Source organism: Tamandua tetradactyla, chromosome 16 (genome assembly GCF_023851605.1).
Source record: "Tamandua tetradactyla isolate mTamTet1 chromosome 16, mTamTet1.pri, whole genome shotgun sequence".
NCBI classification, from domain to species: Eukaryota; Metazoa; Chordata; class Mammalia; order Pilosa; family Myrmecophagidae; genus Tamandua; species Tamandua tetradactyla.
The window spans coordinates 16797696-16818033 of record NC_135342.1 but is presented as its reverse complement, the minus strand read 5'-3'; the positions used below and the strand labels follow the sequence as shown (position 1 = coordinate 16818033).

General features: G+C 38.5%; 1 long non-coding RNA gene and 1 pseudogene across 2 annotated transcripts in view; one reads left to right on the top strand and one right to left on the bottom strand.

Annotated features, from left to right (window-relative positions):
• LOC143658983 (multiple C2 and transmembrane domain-containing protein 1-like) overlaps positions 1 to 20338 on the bottom strand; it is a 484136-nt pseudogene that overhangs the window by 419508 nt on the left and 44290 nt on the right. The window lies entirely within an intron of this gene.
• LOC143658989 (uncharacterized) overlaps positions 6837 to 20338 on the top strand; it is a 54653-nt gene continuing 41151 nt past the window's right edge. Inside the window, exon 1 of the long non-coding RNA XR_013163397.1 lies at positions 6837 to 7436. This is a non-coding gene — a long non-coding RNA (uncharacterized LOC143658989). The remainder of the gene's footprint in view (positions 7437 to 20338) is intronic.

The window sequence follows — 20338 nt, the reverse complement described above, 5'->3', positions numbered from 1 at the left end:
TATTTAGTTTCCTAAGGAACCACCAGTCTTCCATAGTGGCTGCAGCATTATTCATTCCCACCGGCAGTGCATAAGTGTCCCAATTTCTCCACATCCTCTCAACATTTATAGTTTCCTGTTTATTTAATAGTAGCCATTCTTATAGGAGTGAGGTGGTATCTCATTGTAGTCTTGATCTGCATTTCCCTTATAGCCAGTGAAAATAAGCATCTCTTCATGTGCTTTTGAGCCATTTGTGTTTGCTCTTCAGAAAAATGCCTATTCATTTCTTTAGCCCATTTTATAATTGGATTGTTTGTTCTTTTGTTGTTGAGTTGTAGGATTTCTTTGTATATACAGGAAATCAAACCTTTGTCTGATATGTGATTTCCAAATATCTTCTCCCATTGAGTTGGCTGCCTCTTCACACTTTAGACAAAGTCTTTTGAGGTGCAGAAGCATTTGATTTTGAGGAGTTCCCATTTATCTATTTTTCTTTTGTTGCTTGTGCTTTGGGTGTAAAGTTTAGGAAGCTACCTCCTATTACTAGGTCTTGAATATGTTTCCCTACATTTTCTTCTAGAAGCTTATGGTACTAGTTCTTATAGTTAGGTGTTTGATCCACTTTAATTTTTGTGTAGGGTATAAGATAGGGGTCCTTTTTCATTCTCTTGGCAATTGATATCCAATTCTTCCATGCCCAATTATTGAAAAGACTATTTTGTCCCAGTTCAGAGGATTTGGGGGCCTTGCCAAAAATCAGTTGACCATAGATTTGGTGGTCTACTTATGCACTCTTGATTTGATTCCATTGGTCAATGCTTCTATCTTTGTTCCAGTACCATGCTGTATTGACCACTGTGGCTTTATAATAGGTTTTAAAGTCAGGGAGTGTTACTCCTCCCACTTTGTTCTTCTTTCTTAGGATGCTTTTAGCTATTCTGGGTCTCTTTCCCTTCCAGATGAATATGGTAGTTAGCTTTTCCAAATCTTCAAAGTAGGTTGTTGGAATTTTGATTGGTACTCTGTTGAATCTGTAGACCAATTTGGGGAGAATTGACATCCTAACTATATTTAGCCTTCCTATTGATGAGCAGGGAATGTCTTTCCACCTATTTAGATCTCCTTTGATTTCTTTTAGCAATGTTACATAGTTTTCTGTATACAAGTCCTTTACATCCTTAGTTAAGTTCATTCCTTAGTGTTTGATTATTTTAGTTGCTATTTTGAATGGAATTCTTTCCTTAACTGACTCCTCAGCTAGTTCATTGCTTGTGTATAGAAATGTTACTGATTTTTGCACATTAATTTTGTATCCTGCCACCTTGCTGAATTTGTTTATCAGCTCAAGTAACTTTGCTGTAGATTTCTCAGGATCTTTCAAGTGTAGTATCATATCATCTGCTAATAATGAGAGTTCTACTCCTTCCTTTCCAATTTGGGTGCATTTTATCTCTTTTTCCTCCCTGATTGCTCTAGCTAGAACTTCTAGCACAATGTTGAATAATAGCGGTGACAGTGGACACCTTTGTCTTGTACCTGATCTTAGGGGGGAGGCTTTCAGTCTCTCTTCATTGAGTACATTGCTGGCTATCAGTTTTCCATATATTCCCTTTTTCATATTGAGGTAGTTACCTCTGATTCCTATCTTTCAGAGTGTTTTTATCAGAAAAGGATGGTGAATTTCATCAAATGTTTTTCAGCATCAATCGAGATGATCATGTAATTTTTCCTTTTTGATTTGTTAATGTGCTATATTACATTAATTGATTCTCTTGTTTTGAACCATCCTTGCATTACTGGTATAAACCCCACTTGGTCATGGTGTATAATTCTTTTAATGTGCTGTTGGATTCAATTTGCTAATATTTTACAAGAATTTTTGCTTGTAAAAAATGTTCATTAGGGAGATTGGCCTATAGTTTTCCTTTCTTATAGCATCTTTACCCAATTTTGGTATTAAAATGATATTAACTTCATAAAATGAGTTATGTAGAGTTCCTTTTTCCTCAATTTTTTGGAAAAGTTTGAGCAGGATTGGTGTTAGTGCTTTCTGGAATGCTTGATAGAATTCCCTCGTGAAGCCATCTGACCCTGGGCTTTTCTTTGTAGGAAGATTTTTGATGACCAATTGAATCTCTTTACTTGTGATTGGTTTGTTGAGATCTTCTATTTCTTCCTGAGTCAGTGTAGCTTGTTTCTGTGTCCAAGAATTTGTCCATTTCATCTAAGTTGTCTAGTTTGTGGTGTATAATTGTTCATAGTATCCTCTCATGATTTCTTTTATTTCTTCAGGGTCTGTGGTAACGCACCCCTTCTCATTTCTGATCTTGTTTATTTGCAACTCTTTTTTTTTTCTTTGTCAGTCTTGCTAGTGGCCCATCAATTTTATTAGTTTTCTCAAAGAACCAACTTTTGGTTTTATTGATTTCTTCTATTGTTCTTTGTTCTTCCATTCATTTATCTCTGTTTTAATCTTTGTTATTTCTCTTCTCCTATTTGCTTAGGGATTAGTTTGTTATTCTTTCTCAAGTTCCTCCACGTTTGCTGTTAAGTCCTAGATTTTTGCTCTTTCTTGTTTTTTAATATAGGCATTAAAGGCAATAAATTTTCCTCTCAGCACAACCTTTGCCACATCCCATGAGTTCCAATAAGTTGTATTCTCATTTTCATTTATCTCCCGGTAGCTACTGATTTCACTAGCAATTTCTTCTTTGACCCACTGGTTGTTTAAGAGTGTGTTATTTAATCTCTATATATTTGTGAATGTTCTCATTCTTTGGTGGTTATTGAGATCCAGTTTTATCCCATTGTGGTCAGAGAAAGTGCTTTGAATAATTTCAATATTTAAAATTTATAAAGACCTGTTTTGTGTCCCAGCATATGATCTATCCTGCAGAATGTTCCATAAGCACCAGAGAAGAATATGTAACCTTGTGCTTTGGGGTGCAATGATTATATATGTCTGTTAGATCTAATTCATTTATCAAGTTATTTAACTTCTTTATTTCCTTGTTGATCTTCTGTCTGGTTGTCTATCTATAAGGGAGAGTGGTATGTTGAAGTCTCCTACTATTGTTGAAACATTTATCACTCCCTTCAGTTTTGGCAATGTCTCATGTATCTTGGAGTTCCTTGATTGGGAGCATAAACATTTATGATTGTTTTATCTTCTTTAATTAGTATACAATGTCCTTCTTTGTCTCTTGTGATGTCTTGACATTTAAAGCCTGCTTTGTCCAATATTAGTATAGCAACTCCTGCTTTCTTTTGGTTACAACTTGCATGGAAAATCTTTTTCCATCCTTTCATTTTCAATCTGTTTGTATCCTTGTGTTTAAGATGAGTCTCTTATAAGCAGTGAAGAGCTGGATTATGTTTCTTAATCCATTCGGCCAATCTGTATCTTTTAATTGGTAAATTTAGTCTGTTATTATTCTAAATTATTACTGAAAAGGCATTTGTTGATTCCATCATCTTATCTTTTTAATTTTATTTGTAAGATCTATATATTCTTTTACCTCTTTCTCTTCGTATTCTTTAAATTACCCTTAGTGTTGCTTTTCAATTCTGTGCCCTCTTCCAGACCTCCCTCTCCTGTCTTTTTTTCTTTTTTCAGCTGGGAGAACTCTTTTTAGTATTTCTTGTAAGGTTGGTCTCTTGTTGACAAATTCTTTCAGAACTTCTTTGTCTGTGAAAACTTTAATCTCTCCCTCAATTTTGAAGGACAATTTGCCTGGGTACAGAATTCTTAACTGGAAGTCTTTCTCTTTCAGGATTTTGAATATATCATACCACTACCTTCTCACCGCCAGGGTGCTAGTTGAGTAGTCTGAAACCCAGTCCTATCTGATTTTCCTTGAATATAGTAGGTTGTTTTTCTCTTGCCACTTTCAGGATTTTCTGCTTCTCTTCAACATTTGATGAACTAATTAGTATGTGCCTTGGGGAAGGCCTATTTGGATTTATTCTGTTTGGAGTTCATTGGGCTTCTTTGACTTGTATATTTATGTACTTAATGATGATTGGGAAATTTTTCCCCATTATATCTTCAACTACTCTTCCTATCCCTTTACTCCTCTCTTCTCCTTCTGGGAAACCAAAGATTTTTATATTTGTTTTGTCCATCAATTACCTGAGCTCCCATTCAATTTTTTCCATCTTTTTTTTTTTTGCCATTTGCTGTTTTGAGTCTTTGAAGTCAATTATCCTGTCATCTGTAACACTTATTCTTTCTTCTGTCTGTTCAAATCTGGTGTTGTGTGCCTCTAGTATACTTTTTATTTGGTCAGCAGAGTCTTTAATCTCTGTGATTTTTGCTATTTTTCTATTTATTCTTTCAAATTCCTCTTTGTGCTCTTCTACTGTCTTCTTGACCTTTTTTATGTCATTTGCTATCCCACTTATTTTATTAAGTAGAGTTGCATAAACATCTTTGATTAGTTGTTCCAATGTCTATGTCTCCTCTGGTATTTTAATTTGGTCATTAGGCAGGGTTATATGTGTCTGCATTGTGATATTCTTAGTCATCTTCTCTCTTCGTGGCATGTAAATATCTTGATTGATTTACTATGGGTGTTTATTTCTTTCAGTAGCCTAAGGCCTTTGTTTGCAGGATGGTTGTTCAGCAGGTACCAGGGCATGGGGTGGAACACTCAGTATGGTGATTTTTTTCAGGGCAGTATGGGTGCAGGTTGGGGACATTATGCTGATACTTGTGAATGTGGGTGCCCAGCAACCAAGGAAGATACAGTTGTGTGGGTGCACAAGTCTGGGTGTGTACCTTGGTGTGCACTGGTCTAAGGCATGGGGCCCTTTGTGCGCATGTATAGAGATGTGGCAGCAGGTCATCATTACGCCTTCATAGATTGGGGGCAGATGTGATCTGGCTGAACAGGTCAGCACTTTCTCAGAGCTGGGAAATGAGGCTGAGAGCTGTATGCATGTGCAGTTCTAGGACTGCTGTAAAGTGTGACTCCCAGAGCTGAATGATGTGATTGGGGGCCTGTGCCTGTGCATGGGCCTGGGAATGATGTAAACTGATGTGCTGAGCTCAGGGAGGGTGGGGTGGGGCTGTGCAACACTATGGATGGGGTTGGGGGTAGCCTAGGCATGGAGGTTAGTGCCCGTAGCCTTTATACACTGGCAACAGTCTGCAGGGAAGAGGGAGAGGGAGGTAGTGCTCAGGAGGGGTGCAGGAGAGGTGGGGTGGGGGTTGGGGCAGATACGTGCACTAGGGACTGGTGGGTGGGGGTGCCTGGAGCATAGCGAATGGGAGCTGGTGATAGGGTTCTGGTGTGTTAGGTGTGGGGTGATTCACCAGTCATGGGGCCACACTGGTGAGGGTAGCACACCCAAGGAATGTGGCCTGGTTTACTTCCTAGCCCCATGCTCCTGTCTGTGCACTCCCATGGGCTCTGTGGCTTGGCACCTCTGTGCCAGGCTCCAGCTTTCTGCCTCTCAGTTCCTCAGTCTCTGCAAACAGGCTGCAGCATGTGGTGCAGAAGGCTCTCCCTGGTCAGCCACACTCTCGAATTGCTGCCTCAATTGCTCTCCTATCCCTTCTCTAACTTCTCCGTGGAGTAGTGCTAATCTTGATCTATTCTAGTCAGCTATCTTCCCAGAAATGAAACTTCATTTAATTTTAACAATAACTCTATGAGTTAGGTACTGCCATTAGCCTCATTGCATAAATGAGGGAATTGAAATTCATGGAGCTAAATAACATACCCCAGGCCATAAAACTAGTGGTGAGTCCAGGCTGAAAACTGAGGCAATAGGGCTTAAGAGACTGTGTTCCTAATCATGATGTTGGGTTATATAATTTGACCTAATTAAAGAATCATAAATTCCTTGTCTATTGGAGTGTTTTTAAATGGATTTTACTATCTTGAAAATAATTCTTATTTGGTCCAAATTCTTTAACATAGTTTTCTGAGATTTCTAGTTTAAAAAAGACAATCCATGAATTAAAAACTCTTCTATCTAATCTTTATCATCTACTGGGAATGTTTCTGTATTTGTGTTCTAAAGAATATTAATGTTCCTGATCTGTTATTTTGTATCACTGTCTATCTTGGGACCTTTCCTTAGGAGAGTTTCTAAGTCAGAGAGGGTTACAATTACAGGTGATATTTATTTGCTACAGTAAATTATATTTATTGCTTATTTTGGCTGAAATTGCTTATTTGGTTGATTTTTTTTCTAAATCACCTATAATGATGTAATGGTATCTGACATTTTCTACAATTCCTCCATTCAGTCTGCTGGGACTCCTCGGTAAGATGACTGTCATCTCTGGTGTGGATTCCTCAATGTTGTGCATAATTCTTGGAGAAATTCCTTCTCTCAGGGTCAGCCCAGTCACTGACTGATGGAAAAACCAAGCTAAATTTTCTTCCTGTAGTTGTGCTTTTATGAATTATTTAACTGGGCTTTGCCCCTCCCTTTATCTAATTGCACTCACGGAGAAGAACTATGGAGTGTTGACATTAAGAATCCTCTTAAAGACAAAGCAATCGGTTATTCCTACCATCAAAGAAGGCGCTCACATTGGTGTAGTGAGGAGCTCTGCATAGAAATAGCTCGTTGGCAGAATTGTGCTTTCAAGTGTGGATATCTTCAAACCATCCCTGACACTAGAGCAGAAAAGCAACCAAGCACAATGCTGGTGAGTGGGGGAAATGTCGAACTGCAAGGCAGAGGACTTTATGTGAAATGGTAAGTGGCTGTCTATGATGCCGATCAAGTTTTGCTTTTTTCAGGAAAGCCCAAAACTTTCCCTGACTTGGAATTAACTAATGGTTTGAATGAACATCTTTTTATTTTTTTTATCTACTTGCCTTTGCATGTGCTTTTTCCTCTGACAAGAAGGTCTTTTCTTGTTCATCTAGAAGATTTCAAAATGGCTGTCTACAGTGTGCCAGTTTGCAACTATTATGTACTTCAGAAAAGCCATGTTTTAATCCTGATTCAATCTTCTGAAGCCAGACCTATTGTTTAGGGTGGGAAACTGTGGATTGTTTCCATGGAGATGTGACACACCCAATTGTGACCCTATTGAATGGAAATGTGACCCTATCCATTCAAGGTGGGTCTTGATTAGTTACTAGAGTCCTTTAAAAGGGGAAGCATTTTGGAGAAGCCTCATATGCAGGTGCTTGGAGAACAGTTGCTTCAGAGAGACATGGCTGTTTGGAGATGCTTACAGTGCCAACAGAGAGAGCAGATGCCTAGACATGGGCAGAGCCCAGCAGATGTCACCATGTGCCTTCCCATGAGACGCTAAGCAAGCCAGAACCCGGGGTTGTGTCCTGGAGGACCTAAGTGAAGGCCTCAGATGCTTAGAGAAGAAACCACCAGCATTATAAGTGGAAGCAATGCAACTGGGAATAAGGACCATCAGATGCCAGCACATGCCTTCCCATGTGACAGACATCAGCCTTTCTTGAGTCCAGGTATCTTTTCATGGATGCATTAGTTTGGATATTGTTATGGCCTTAGAACTATAAACTGGTAACATATTAAATTCCCTTTATAAAAGCCATTCCATTTCTAGTATATTGCATTCTGGCAGCTTTAGCAAACCAATACACAGACTTAAACAATATGATACTAGCAAGCACTTACTATGTGCCTCACAGTGTAGAGTTAGTGGATGTAGAAAAATGGGAGCATTTGCTTCAGATAGTCAGTAAGGGGTGGCAATGTCTATAGGCAATTAAAAAAACAAAAAGTAGGTGTCCTTTTTACAATCACCATATGGTTGCAATTCTGAACAATCCTTTTACTGAGCTCCCTATCATCTTTGATACCCACTATATATACCAGGCACCTTCCTAAGAATTTTCCTATATTAGTTCCCATTATTTATTGCCATTTTATAGATGAGGGAAATGAAGCACAGAGGGTCATGTGATAGGCCTATGGTCATGTAGTTCGGTCCTACTGCCTGGCAGATAAGCAATGTGGCCAAGTATGGCAGCAGTCCACACATGGAGCCACTGAACATGTGCCTCTTAGAATATCTAGTACATATATAAATATACGCTTCTGTGAAGGCACCCATGAGCCACTCAGGATAGAATGGCGCTCGACATGGGTTCCCCAACATGCTGTTCATATTTCTATTATAGCGCTCCCTGGCTGCAGGCCAGTAGACTAAGTGCTCCCTGAATCCAACACAATGCCTGACCCGTAAAGGATGCCGACTGAATTAGTAAATGGATTAACGTAGTCTTTGGTATCAGAGTTAGATGGATTGTGTGTATTATGGCAAATTCATGGACTGAATTTGATTTGGAAGTCAAGAATAGCCTTTCACTTCTAAGTCTGTTACTAATTGTTTCAGAGACCTAGAATCAGGCATTTAATATATCTGGATCTTTGTTTTCTAGTCTGCAAAATAAGAAGACGGAATTAGATCAGTGATTTTCAATAATAGTAACCTTTCCTCAAGATAACTACAGCAGATTTTGTTTTCTTTTGCTAACAGTCTTTTTGTAGAAAAGAAATATTTTTATTTAAATATAAGATAACTGCAGAAAGCACACCAATTATACCTGTACAGCTTAATTAATTATCAGCAAGTGAACACACCCACAGAGCATGATTCAGATCAAGAAGTAGAGCATTAGCAGCACCCTCAGTGCTCTCCTTTTAGCAAATGTTAAGCTCTCCCGACTTCTGACGCTGTGGTCTACTTTTGCCCAAACATTCTATAAATGGAGAATTCTAGTATGTGTTATGTTTGCATTTTTTTTCCTTTACTCAATGTGTTTTTAAGATTCATCCATGTTCTTGTGTATAACTCTAGTTCATTCATTTTCATTGCTGTTAGCATTCCACTTTATAAATATACTGTTTATGTATATTTGGAATAAACACAAAGATAACCATACCTAGTGAATCATAATAAAATGGTCTCAAATCAAAAGTCAAAGGCATCTATTAAATTTTTTACTTATTTATTTGTACTCAGAATATTAGCTCCCTTCTTTTCCGTGAAATATTCTTTTTTTTTTTAAATTTTTTTATTAATCAAAAAAAAGAAAAGAAATTAACACAACATTTAGAAATCATTCCATTCTACAAATGCACTCAGTAATTCTTAGTATCATCACATAGATGTATGATCATCATTTCTTAGTACATTTGCATCGATTTAGGAAAAGAACTAGCAAAACAGCAGAAAAAGATATAGAATGTTAATATAGAGAAGAGAATTAAAATAATAATACTAATTATATATATATATATATATAAAGGAAAAAGAAAAAAAACAAAAACAAAAGATACAAACACACAAACAAACAAACAAAAAACCATATTTCAGGTGCAGCTTCATTCAGTGTTCCAACCTAGTTACATTACACTTAGGTATTATTGTGCTGTCCATTTTTGAGTTTTTGTATCTAGTCCTGTTGCACAGTCTGTATCCCTTCAGCTCCAATTACCCATTATCTTACCCTGTTTCTAACTCCTGCTGGTCTCTGTTACCAATGATATATTCCAAGCTGATTCTCGAATGTCGGTTCACATCAGTGGGACCTTACAGTATTTGTCCTTTAGTTTTGGGCTAGACTCACTCAGCATAATGTTCTCTAGGTCCATCCATGTTATTACATGCTTCATAAGTTTAGTCTGTCTTAAAGCTGCATAGTATTCCATCGTAGGTATACACCACAGTTTGTTTAGCCACTCGTCTGTTGATGAACATTTTGGCTGTTTCCATCTCTTTGCAATTGTAGATAATGCTGCTATAAACACTGGTGTGCAAATGTCCGTCTGTGTCTTTGCCCTTAAGTCCCTTGAGTAGATACCTAGCAGTGGTATTGCTGGGTCGTAATCCATTCTGCCATTCTATGCCTTTTGATTGGGAAATTCAGTCCATTAACTTTTAGTATTATTACTGTTTGGATAATATTTTCCTCTACCATTTTGGCTTTTGTATTATATATATCATATCTGATTTTCCTTCTTTCTACACTTTACTCCGTACCTCTCTCTTCTGTCTTTTCATATCTGACTCTAGTGCTCCCTTTAGTATTTCTTGCAGAGCAGGTCTCTTGGTCACAAATTCTCTCAGTGACTTTTTGTCTATAAATGTTTTAATTTCTCCTTCATTTTTGAAGGACAATTTTGCTGGATATAGGAGTCTTGGTTGGCAGTTTTTCTCTTTTAGTAATTTAAATATATCATCCCACTGTCTTCTAGCTTCCATGGTTTCTGCTGAGAAATCTACACACAGTCTTATTGGGTTTCCCTTGTATGTGACAGATTGTTTTTCTCTTGCTGCTTTCAAGATCCTCTCTTTCTCTTTGACCTCTGACATTCTAACTAGTAAGTGTCTTGGAGAACGCCTATTTGGGTCTATTCTCTTTGGGGTGCGCTGTACTTCTTGGATCTGCAAATTTAGGTCTTTCATAAGAGTTGGGAAATTTTCAGTGATAATTTCTTCCATTAGTTTTTCTCCTCCTTTTCCCTTCTCTTCTCCTTCTGGGACACCCACAACACGTATATTTGTGCGCTTCATATTGTCATTCAGTTCCCTGATCCCCTGCTCAAGTTTTTCCATTCTTTTCCCTATAGTTTCTGTTTCTTTTTGGAATTCAGATGTTCCATCCTCCAGTTCACTAATTGTAGCTTCTGTCTCTTTAGATCTACCATTGTAGGTATCCATTGTTTTTTCCATTTTTTCTTCTTTGTCCTTCACTCCCATAAGTTCTGTGATTTGTTTTTTCAGATTTTCTATTTCTTCTTTTTGTTCAGCCCATGTCTTCTTCATGTCCTCCCTCAATTTATTGATTTGGTTTTTGAAGACTTTTTTCATTTCTGTTCGTATATTCAGCATTAGTTGTCTCAGCTCCTGTATCTCATTTGAACTATCGGTTTGTTCCTTTGACTGGGCCATATCTTCAATTTTCCGAGCGTCATCCATTATTTTCTGCTGGTGTCTGGGCATTTGATCAGATTTCCCTGGGTGTGGGACCCAGCTGGTTGAAAGCTTTTTCTGTGAAATCTCTGGGCTCTGTTTTTCTTTTCCTGCCCAGTAGGTGGCGCTCGTGGCGCTTGTCTGTCTGCACGGCAGTCGCCCGGGAAACCGCGCGTGGAGGCGGGGGTCGCTGGCCGCCGCGGCTTGGGGCAGTGCCGGTCCTAATTGCCCAGCTGGCCCGAAACGCCAAGCGTGACGGGAAGGCCCCGCTATCCAATGTTCCGAGTCAGACCAGGGAGCCACGTGCATGGAGGGGACCCCAGTCGCCAGCCGCCCCGGCTGGGAAAACGCGCGCCCCTCGGGTATCTCACCGCAGCAGATTCTCCCTGCCCGTTCAGCTGTTCCAGAATGGGGTACGCTGTCTTTTTGGTCTCTGTAGTGACTCCGGGAGCTGTTTCGTATTGTTTCTGTTTCTTTAGTTGCTTTTCTGGAGGAGGAACTAAGACCCGTGCGTCTTACTAAGCCGCCATCTTCTCCGGAAGTCCCCGTGAAATATTCTTTCTTCCCTACTCCAGCTGACATTTTCCAACATGTCTGGGGTTCTTTTCGTACAGTCACCATTGATTGGCCAGGGCTGGGTACCTGAACAATCCAGAGTAATCATACTTCCCTCTGTTCATGGCCTAGAACTGGTAAACCAGGAATTTTCAAAATCACAGCTCATTTCCAAGATTTTTGGCCCTGGGATGGGATCAGAGGGAGTGTTATCCTAAGACTTTGGAACTTTCCATGGCCATGTTCTCCATTCTGTGGAAGAAGTCACTGCAATCAGAGAGTAAAACTTATCTGTGGCTAGAAACTGCATAGACAGATGGACAGAAAGCTTTGGTGGTATCCTGACTTCATTCATCCCTGAGGTACAGCCACAGTTTCCCCTTCCTGTTATTAGTTATTTGATAATTCCTTCTTAGCCCAAGTTCGTTCAGGTTGGTATTCTGTTACAATCCAAAGAGAACTTACTAGTATAGACATGTCACACAGATCCAAAATATAAAAAATTAATGTGATATTGATCTACCTCATTGTCTAGTCTCATACCAGCTCCTTTGAAAAGGCCATTAAATTGGTTGCTATCTAAGATCCAGATGTAATTTTTGAGGAATGTTGAAATGGCATAAAACAAGAAAAAGTACTAGAGTATGGAATGATATTTTGTGAGTTTTGCAATATTCTGACTCCTGCCTAGCACCAGCTTCCTCATCTACTATTCTCACTTTATTTTTATTTTTGCATAGGCAGGCACCGGGAATCGAACCCAGGTCTCCGACATGGCAGGCAAGAACTCTGCCTGCTGAGCCACCATGGCCCACCCTAGTCTTACTTTTATTCTAAATAATCCTCTCCTGAACTCTGCACTCCTGAACCACAGGAGGAACTGTGGTTCAGGAGTACACAGAAGTACACAGAAGGAGTACTTCTGTTGAGTACACAGAAGGAACTCAACAAACATTTGTTGTGTGATTACAATTCAAATTACAATTTCTTTTCTCCTTTGTGGATAATTGCCTGCACATTTCCACCAACAGCAATCCCAAAGCCTCTTAATTCTTTTGAAACCCACATTATTACTAATCAATGGTAAGTGACCTCCTCCCTCTATTATTATTATTATTATTAATTTTTTTTTTTTTTGGCATGGGCAGGCTCTGGGAATCAACCCGAGTCTCCTGTATGGCAGGCAAGAATTCTGTCACTGATCCACCGTTGCCCACCCTCTCTCTATTTTTAATGAACAACTTCAGCAGTTTTCTTCTTTCTCCCAACATATTTCAACCTTGATCCTACCTTGTACTTCCATCCAGCTCAAGGGAATCTGTATTCTTATTTTTCTCTAAAGCTAGATCCCATCTAAGAGATATTGTTGCTATATTTTTTCCTTCTTTCTGGTAACTTCAAACTCTCCTTCTGCATAGGCTTCCAACCTGTGTGTTTCTCTTTAACCTTGAAAGAAAACCTTAACATAATCTTTGTGCCCATTTTAGCTATCATCTTATTTCCCTCTTTTCATCCCTTTCTGGTACATTTCTTGCATAAGAAGTTCAAGGATATATTGATTACCTGTCATCTTTTTGAAACACCCTAAATCAATTTCCATGGTACATCATTCTACTTTTTTTGCTAAATCTGTCTTGACTCCTGGCTTTTTTTTTTTCTCTTCTACTTCCTGTCCCCTAACTTTGGACTCAGATAATTTCTGAAGATTCAGCCTGGATTCTAAGCTCTTTCTCTTGCTACACATGTTCTATCTGCTTCTTGGATAATTTCTGTATAAAATGATGCCCACATTATGCTTTCAACCTTGTTCTCTCACTGGGGTTCCAGCTGCATTGACTTTAAATCCTACCTAACATTCCCACTTAGCTGTTCTACTTTCTCCCCTCAAATGAACACTTACCAAACTGGCCTCGTCCTTTTCCTCCCATTCCCATTGGGCATAGCCTGCCAAATTTCTTTCTTTCTTCTCTGACACTGGCATTTCTCCAATTAGACAGGCTTGATAGCTCCATCATTGTTGACATTCCATATCTTTATTACATGTAGCTAATGACTCACTGTGACTCACTGTGACTCACTGTGACTCGCATCCATGCCTTTTTCATTTCCTTACTCCCATGCTAACCCATGATTTATATTAGCTGAGGCTATTACAAAGCTCAGAAAAAAACATATGGCCTCTTCCCTTTCCTGTGTTTTCTCTCATTATGGGCCTGCAAAGGACACCTGTCCTTTATTTCACGCATGACTTTTGTCCACTGTTCCAATTTCTTCACATTCTTTGAAGTTCCTGACCCTAGGATGTCACTGTGCTCATCTGATGGGGTGTTTGGCTCTTGGATGGGCCAACAATAGAAAGTATAGGTCTGGAAGTTATGTTAGAGTTTGCCTAGAAAAATCCCTCATCTAGGAATCCCTTCTCCAAGACAGAGAGATACAAGGGGCTGGAGCATGTGAAATGTGCCATTTGGGGGGAGGACTTAAAAGATTAGACAGTTGAATAAAACTGAGTTGAGCTACACCAGGAAACCCTAAACTTCCTTGGCAGATATACTCTCCACACCTGTCCTTTATTTCACTCATGACTTTTGTCCAGTGTTCCAATTTCTTCACAATGGATAGTATTACATAAACCCAGGAACTTAGGAAAAGTTGAACTAATCCAATCCATTCTGCCTTGTCTATCTAGACATTCTTTGAAGTTCCTGACCCTAGGATGTCACTGTGCTCATCTGATGGGATGTTTGGCTCTTGGATGGGCCAACCTCAAATATGCTCTAGGCCTTCGCATTTGTTATTTCCTCTGCTGGGAATAATCTGCTCCAAAGATCTCTGCATGTCTAGGTCTTTGAATTATTCCAGTCTCAGCCCACACATCACCTCTTCTGAAAGGATTTCTCTGTCTGCTACAGATCAGATAGCTCTTCTTCTGCTCCTTCCTTCCATTCATTCCCAATTATAGCATCCTGTTTAATTACCTTTGTTGCATGTATCACTAACCACAGTAATATTGCCTATTTATTTGTTGATTATGTTTTGTTTACCCACCATCCCCATCTCAATAGAGTATGAGATTCATGATGTCAGGGTCAGGGAATTTTCTTATCCTGTTCACCCCAGAAGAGACTAGAGTATAGTAAGAGGGGCAATGGACTTTTGTCAGGCGAATGAGGAATTCCTTCTTATAAACATATTTTTTTCTTTCACTTCAAGGAGTTTCAAGTTTTGGGAGGTAAACCTTTGTACTCAGTCTATCATACTGGTTCAATTTCTTTCTTAATACGTAGGATTTTTGTAATATTGGTGGTCTCTTTGACACATTGACTGTGGACATTGCAGAGAATGCTGTTGTTCCATACAATTGGTCCATAGCATCTGAATCTTATCTGGAAATATTTTCAGCATCTAAAGGACTATACTATCCTAAAAGATGTATAAGACCCAGAAGGACAGATCACAAACACTTCTGTAAAGGAATCAAGGTCCTATCTGCATACACTTTTTCTTATTTCTTCTGAAAAATGCCCCTGCTCTTTCATTATGGGATGTGTGCTACTATGGTAGTGCATTGAGGAGGGCTCCTGTGGAGGGAACATTATGGAAGTATTGCAGCATGCGAAAGGGGTTTTGTCTTGTAAAAGCCTGTGCTCCCCTTGAGCTTGGCTTCAGCTATTGTCTTCCCAGCTTCTGTGATGCTGACAAAATTTTGATGCCCCTATGTTTTCCTAAGCCTTTATGATCCTGATGAATCTTTGCCCTTCTCTCTGTTACCCTAGTCACTAAGGAGGCAAAGGCAGTTTTTTGGGGGGAGTGGGGTGCATGGGTGAGGGGTGCTATTATAACATTTAATCCTTAGAGCAACTCTGATCTGGTAGTAGGTATTATTAAGATGGATTTTCACATTAAGGAAACAGATTCAGGGAGATTATATCACTTGGCTGACGTCTTGCAGCTAGTAAGTAGATGAACTGAGATTTGAACCTCAATCGATCACATACTAAACCTTACATTTGCTGTAATGTGGCACCATTCAGTAGCATCCCCATACAGGGAGATGAGTTTACTATTCCTAATCTATTGTCAATTAGCTCAAATTGTTGAAAATTTCATTTCTGTATAAAAGTTCCCTGTGGGAGCGGTACAAAATGTTCAGCCTTTCTTTTTCCTGACAATCACCTTGAAATACTTGAATGAAATGCTCAAATTTGAGAGTTAAGGATGGAGTCATAAAAAGGTAGAACTTGAAGAAGAATCATAGCATTTGAATTGAGGGAAATGAGAGAAACAGACATTATAGGTAGTCAAATGTGATGATAATAGAACCATCTGTTGAGTGCTTATTATCTATCAAGTATTGTGCTACTCCCTTTCTATGCATTATCTTACGTAATTCTCATGATGCTTGTGCAGTAGGTGGATGATGTTCTTGTTTTAAAAGATGTAAATACAGACTCAGGAGGTAAAATAATCCAATTCACCAAGGTGTTATGTGGCAGAGATTTGAAACCAGGCCTATGTGATTCCAAAGGCTATGTTTTCTGCACTAACTTACACTTGTATTTTAGCTTCATAAATTAAACTATAAAAACAGTGTAATCTGTTTATCATATTGAATTCATTGGAGTAAAAGCCTGAAAAGCCTAATTTTTCTTCAGTCACCATCTAAAACATGCTCTGCTGAATCACCCCAATTTTGCTCTCTAAAAACATTTTAAGAAGTTCTCATTGCGTTTTGGTGCTTTTAGGTATGATGAAGTCAGCCCATGTAAGTCTAACATTCCAATCTCATTTCCTTCCCTCTCTCAAAAAACTTAGCTCAAGTAAGCTGTAGTGATAAAGGGCATGGTCTTGGGACAGGGAGCAGGGATATGGTGAAGGTCATATTACCCTTCATTGATGCTTTTGTAATAATTTCTTGACTTTCACTACTTCTTAGGGTAACTCCAAGTAGCTCCCACTAGTCTCTGTAAGGCTGGCCTCTACCCTGGGTTAGATTCGAGCCATGAAGGAGAGAGGGGACATAAAGTTCATCATGAAGTTTGGAGTCCAAGAAATATGACACTGATGGAAATAGGCAAGTTGGAAGAAGGAACGTGAGGTGGTTCAGGGTAGACATAATCCAATGGATATGATAGAAGGTTCTGCCTGGTGACTAAAATGGAAATACAGTAACCTTTTGCTTTATGAAACTTATATGTTCCAGCTGTTGATTCTTAAATGAACCCAGCTTTCCTTTTAACTGCTATTATAAAATCAAGGATGTAGTCCCACAAGGGAAAAAGAAAATCCTCAATAGACTTAATTAAAGAATTTTGGTGAAGATGTAGTTGAAATGGTGGCCAGCTTTGAAGGTCCTGTGGGATTAATTGTCCCACTTAGCGGTTCACTTCTCCTTTGTTGTGATTTTTTGACTCCATTTTCTCCCGTAGGCTTTTAGGCCTATTCCCGCTCCCTTTAGGATATAATATTAATGCAGTGTCTTAGTTGGAGAAATGACTGTGAATCTTTTAATACAGTAGGAATTTTCTGGTTGGCTTTAGTAGATGTCACACGTGCATTCAGATTTTACATACTTACTCCACTGCCATTTTTCACCTTTGGAACATTTCTAAACATAAAGCAACCTGCTCAGAACATCCATAAGGGATAACTATGGCATGTACTCTTGTATCATTGCATGAACAAAAGTCCTCCAAAAACTCATTTGTAGATATGATATCTTATATTTCATCAGGTTCTTATTTGTCCTATAGATTTGACATTTACTGTATATAACATCTATTAGTCTGTTTATTAAGAAAGGGCTCTCTTTTGGAGAGAATTTTGGACCAGTTTTCAAAAAAGCCAATTGAGTAAATAATGAATTATGTCCCTTCTTCCCCCTGAGCAATTTAATCTTGGGTACCACAGGTAGTTGTTGAGATTTGGGAGGGCAGCATGCACAGAAGAAACTAGGAGAATGAAGAACCCAAAGAACCTCAGGAAAGAGAGGAAACAAGGAGAGAAGAAAGTGCCACTGGCGAGGATGAAATTGCTTTAGAAATATTTCTGCACTGGCCTCTATGCCTCAACAATCCTGTTGAGGAGAATGGGTCAATAGAGTCACCTCCTAAACTCTCAGTTTACAGCACCAACACTTTCTCTAACTTTGGGCTGTATTGATACAAAACACAACTACAGCTCTTCTTGAAAAGAGAAAGATTTTCATACATGGCTCCTTCTCATTTATTATTACTACTATTTTTCCCCAGACTGCTCTTATTCTCAGCCCTGTATGGAATTAATAGAATTTAAAATTAAATGGTGATGGGGCAGACCACGGTGGCTCAGGCAGAGTTCTCGCCTGCCATGCCGGAGACCCAGATTCAATTCCTGGTGCCTGCCCATGCAAAAAAAAAAAAAAAAAATTAAGTGATGATGGTTGAGAGCTTTAAACACTTAAAATAGAAAGTAAAGGGAAAGCTCACATCTTCACAGTGCTGGGAGTGAGGGTTGGAAGGAGTTCCACAGAACTGTTGGCAAGTGGGCTTTTGATACTTGTGTGACCATAGAACACCCCCCAAACACTATCTTTCTTCATATCAGAAGATAGTGTTTGAGGTTATAGAAACTAGGGCAGAGAGTTGAGAAAGAATGGAAAGACTGTACAGCATGCTAATTAAGAGACAGGGAGTTGGTGAGTTAGGAAAAGAAGGGTTGAAGCTTTGATTTACTGATTACTAGCTTATAATAGAACAATTCTAAGAATTTCTCTCTGTACCTATAAAAATATCTTCACAGAATGTCCATGAGCAATAATTCAAATTATAAATTACACTTATATCATGTGTAGAATTCTTAGCACAGGGATTGACATTCAAAAAATTCCTTATAAATTGTAATAACAGTAGCTATTCTTATTATGAAGTATAAAACCAGCTCTTCACCCTACTTACTTTAGCTTTTGTGCCACTTGCCCATATATGAGGATGTGCAAACCACTATCAAGGGCCGTTCTATTTAGCATCTTACATTTCTTTTCAAGGTTCTCTGGCTGTTAGATATAAAAAGAGTGTAAGTCTGACAAATCAGAATTTAAATCAGTGCTCTGTCTTTTATGAGCCATAGAACTTGGGGCAAGTCAACTCTCTGGGTTTCAGAGTCCACATCTGGATAATGACATTATTTCCTATTTCACAGGTGGCTGTGAAATTTAATGAGGTGGAAAGTATTTAACAGTGTTATGTATATTTCCTGGCATAAAACATTTACTAAACCAGGGTTTAGCAAACTTTTTCTTTCAAGGGCTAGATAGTAAATATTTTAAGCTTTGCTGGTCTAATTATTCATCTTGGAACATGAAGCAGGCCAAGAAATCATGTAAAAAATAGTATGTGGCTATGTACCAAAAAACGTCTTTTTTTTAAAAAGCCCAAACAACAATTGAGCTGGATTTGGCCCATGACTTGTAGTTTGCAAATCCCAGCACTAAATCAATACTAGTTTCTTTTCCATTTCCCCAGATTGTCTTTTCTAAGATTTAGGTTTTTCATATATGTAACAGAAAAAAATAGCATCTACTACAGTTTATTTATTGAGCATCTACTGTATATTAAGGATTCAGTCAAGTGCTGTGAACAACAGGATAAATAAAACTTTCTTACAGGGTAACAGAAAATATTTAACTTTTCTAAGATTTTGCATTCCTGGTTGTAAAATGATTTAATAATATTTATTTCATACTGTTCTTACGAGGATAAATTAAAGTATTGTATTTAAGCATAGGTGTAATATCAGTTGTGATGGGGAAGTGACTATTGGGCTTATTCTTTTACCATAAAAAAGTGTAAAACTGGACAAAATATATGAAGAAACTGTTTTCAGACACTGGACAACAAAGAACACATGGCTATGATGCTGGAGATAAGGGAAATGACAGATTTAACTCTGACTTTCTGTCTAGGAACACTATCCAAGCCTCAGCACAGAAAGTGGTTAAAAAAAGAAACAATTTCACCGCCAGAGGAGAGAGATATTAGAGTTTAAGGCTGCAGATACAGCTGGAATTTGCAGATCTTGTTATTGCGAAGGCAGCTGCACACATAAGAAAGCTTCAGAAATCTGCATAGAGGACACCTTGTGTTTTGGGGTGACTACAAAGCTACGTATGCACCAATGAAGAATCAGTGGGACCTTACAGAGAAAAGCTATTAGATAACTGTGAAGTAGACAGAATCTTGTAGGTTGCATAGTGCTGGGAGATGGAATTACAACCACTCAAAATGGAGGGACATCAAAACTACCCTGGGCATATAATTAAGACCCCTGAAATAATGACTTAGAAGTAGGGCTGTTCTACTGCTAGGTAAAGGGGCTACTCTGAACCCATCATGAAAAGTTTGAAACTAAGCTCAAAAGGATCAGTCTGATCCATCAATAAGTGCCTCCAGAACAAAATTCAGTACTCTTAAGGAAGATAAAATTCAAACTTAACAACAATATAGCATTCACAATATCTAATATACAATAAAATGTTTCTAGATATATGAGGAAATAGGAAAATGTAACATTTTACCAGAAGAAATATTAGCCAGTAGCAACAGACCCAGAAACAACACAGAATTAGCACACATGTTGCTCTTTTTTGATTACACTTACCTCTTTTCTTAATTCCACCACTCCCTCCTGATTCCTTGAAGCTACTCATCTATTCTCTATTTCTATCCCTTTGTCATTGCAAGAACGTTATATAAATGGAATCATATAGTTTGTAGCCTTTTGGGATTGCCTTTTTCCATTCAACATAATTCCCTGGAAATTCATCTAAGCTGTTGTATGTATTAATAGTTGGTTCCTTTTTTATTGCTGAGTAATACTCCATGATATGGATGC